The sequence below is a fragment of the Pinus tabuliformis genome, chromosome X (genome assembly GCF_031772625.1).
Source record: "Pinus tabuliformis cultivar Carrire ecotype Pingquan chromosome X, CPIR1, whole genome shotgun sequence".
NCBI lineage: Eukaryota > Viridiplantae > Streptophyta > Pinopsida > Pinales > Pinaceae > Pinus > Pinus tabuliformis.
The window spans coordinates 274,344,527-274,348,062 of record NC_142308.1 but is presented as its reverse complement, the minus strand read 5'-3'; positions in this window follow the sequence as shown (position 1 = coordinate 274,348,062).

Sequence of the window (3,536 nt, the reverse complement as noted above, 5' to 3'; positions counted from 1 at the left end):
TTCCATCTAGTATGGAAACAATACTTTTGAAGGATGAAGGAATGCAGATGGTCAAGTTGCAGTATGAAGGGCATAATGAAAGTCTTTCTACTCCTAGGAAAAGGAACCTATCTTTGACAAAAGCAAGCTCGTTCAAGAAAGGATGCTTAGATGATTGCATGGAAGCAAAGGTATGCATAATTAAAGTAACTCTTCTCTAGGGTAAGGTTCATATCTACAAGAATCTTGTAGAAAGAATTGGATATAAAAGTGTACTTGGTAAGTCTTCCATATGGTTGCATGATGCTTGAAAGAAGAAATTTGACATGCTTTGGAATGGATGGAGATCAAGACTCTCACAAGATTGCATGACATAAATACAACAACGTTGATCAACATCAAGTATAGTCTTTGGAAGAAAGAAAGAGAGTTAACAAAACAACTCCAAGGAAGATTTTGTAGCTTACAAATTAGTTTGATCCATGGGCACCTTGATTAAAAATGGATGCATGGAGAAGGATTCTTGTACAATGTGGAAATGGATCATGTGAAAGGATGTTAATCTCAAAGGGTACAAATAAGCAAATACTTTGCTGAAAGGGCCATCATGATAAGGTAATTATGATATTTAATATTTTGGTTATTTGATTGACATATTGTTTTGCTACTTGGAAGGATGTTGCAGAAATACATAATGATAGTTGAGGCAAGGTCAACTGTCGATGTTGAACTCGATTCAAAGAACATATGGATTGAGTGAATGGTTTTGACAATCCTTGAAGGATTATGTAGTCAATATGTTTACATCATCATCTTGAGATTGAAAGGTAGCAGTGTATGAAGATAACTTGATGTTCATGTTCCCACATCAACAAAGATCACTTTCATGTTTAGAGGGAGCTATGACTAGCTTGAAGTTTGATAAGGCTCAATATAATGCATTCATTGATGATGACTAGAGGAAAGTGAAATGCAAGATTAATGGCCTAAATCCTGGCACAAGATTGAAGAAAGAAGACAACTCTACAACATCTAAGAAGAAAGAAAGCTCAATATAATGAGATACAAAGGAAAGAAGGAGCCATGTAGCTATCTCCATGAAGAAGTAGTAGCTGATACACTACTGAAGACAAACTAGAGAGCTTGTGGTTATGACTTCCCAATTGAAAGGAAGTGAAAGAATCTCCTCTATACTTTAGAGGGAGTATGGAGTCTCCTTAATTTGTGAAGGAGAAAGGATTTATTCCCTAAATCAAGTGGGAATAGGGATCTCCTCTCCAGTTGAGAGGGAGTGATGATAAACATCACATTTGTATTCTCTTCTTCACGAGTCATGTATTAAGCCAGGACTAACAACTATACGTCTAAGTGAAGGCCATGGAGAAAGAGTGGTGGATGGAGGATTGGATAAGCATATGTGATTTCCTTGAGGATTGATATTCTTTGAGGATTGGGAATCCAAGACAAGAATAGTTCTAAAAGGACATACCTAGTGAACATTTTGATGGGGTATGTGCCTTTTAGAGGTAGTGTGGTATCTCATGTAAAACCTCCCAACATTATGCTATTGTATAAAAAAAAGCTTGTCAAGTTAAGGCCTTACTATGTTGACAATGTTGGTCATGATGTTAATGCTTAAAAGATGGCTTACCAATTTGACTCTTCTCATGAGAACTCTTTAGTTTGAGAATATCCTTGTATCGGGTGTACAATTATGAATACCTCCCTAGTTAAGGGAGTGCTGGAAAATGTAACTAGTTTTGGTCTTCATAATTGTCATTGTACTTGTGTCAATATGTATATCTTACGTATCAAGCAAAAGAAAAAAGAAAAAAATATTATTTTTAAGCATGAGTTTCATGCTTTGTTTGATTGACTAGGTAAAGCATGTTCTTCATGCTTCTAAGGCTTGTCATGTCATAGATTTATTGTCATGAGTCAAGAGAGTCAATGTCATGTATATAAGACTCATCTAGGCAATATGTAACTTGTAAAAGAATTTATTTTGAGTCTAGAAAGTCCTTCTCAACCTTTGTTATGAAACCAACTCAAGAAAAGATAGAAAAGATAGATCAACGCCTTAGAATTCAGCCTCTTTGAGGGGGCAACCTCCTTTACATTACATAAATGAACAATTCTTCGATGATTCAAATGAAAAAACCTCCTTTCTATATATAGGAGTCTAAGGAGTCACAATATAATCCAGCCGATCTAACAATAATAATATAAAGCCACAAAAATAACAATAGATGGATTCTATGGGCACATTAATAACAATATGGGGGCAATGGGGGCACAACAATATAAATAAGGGGTATAACTACAATAGTAATGGGGTAATCACTAGTATTATCGGGACCCATCATGCCCCTCGCCTTCAAAAAAGTGTTGTCCTCAACGCTTCAATAGTTCTGGATACTTCTGCATAAAATTCTCATCCTCCCATGTGGAATCTTCAGCGGATAAGTTCTTCCACTTGATAAGGTACTCTGAAATTGATCGATTTCGTAGCTGTCGAGTTCTTGTTTGTATAACTGCTTCCGGTTCCAATATAATTTTTCCTTCCTCGTCAAGTTCTGAAAATATTGTTTGAACTGGGAGCTTGTCGCCTATAACCTTCTTTAAGCATGAAACATGGAAAACTGGGTGCAATCAGGAAGCTACAGGAAGCTCCAATTTGTATGCCATAGTACCAACCTTTTGCAACACCTTGTACGGACCATAATACTTTGGTGATAATTTATTATCCTTCTTAGCTTGCTTGAGGGACATTTGCTTATATGGTTGTAGCCGTAGGAATACCCAATCACCTACATCAAAACTTCTTTCATTGCGATGTTGATATGCCTGTTGTTTCATTCTATTTTGTGCCAACACGAGGTTATCCTTTAAGAGTTGGAGGACTTGTTGTTGATGTTCGATGTGATGTTCCACTGCCTGAACCTTAGAATTTTCTCTTAAATATGATGTGATGGATGGTGTTTGATATCCATAAAGTGCCATAAATGGGGTCATTTTTGTTGCTGTATGAAAGGAAGTGTTATACCACCATTCAGCCAGAGGCAACCATTTGACCCATTATGTCTGTTTATCAGATACAAAGCAACGAAGATATCCTTCCAAACATTTGTTTACTATCTTAGTTTGCCCATCAGATTGAGGATGATAAGATGAGCTATGAGCTAATTGAGTACCAAGACAAGAAAATAATTCTGTCCAAAAATTTCCAGTGAAAATGGGATCTCTGTCACTTACAATAATCTTTGGGTTTCCATGTAGCTTTTGAATTGTTTCCATAAATGCAGTAGAAACTGTACTGGCTTTAAATGGATGTGATAATGCACAAAAGTGTGCATACTTGGTAAGTTTGTCAACTACCACCATGATGACACTCTTTCCCTCAGACTTAGGTAAACCTGTGATAAAATCCATTGATACCTCCTCCCAACGTTGGCTTGGAATGGATAAAGGTTGTAATAGACCCAGTGTCTTAATTGTTTCAACTTTATTTTGTTGGCAAACCAAACATTCTGCCACAAACTTTTGAATATCTGATT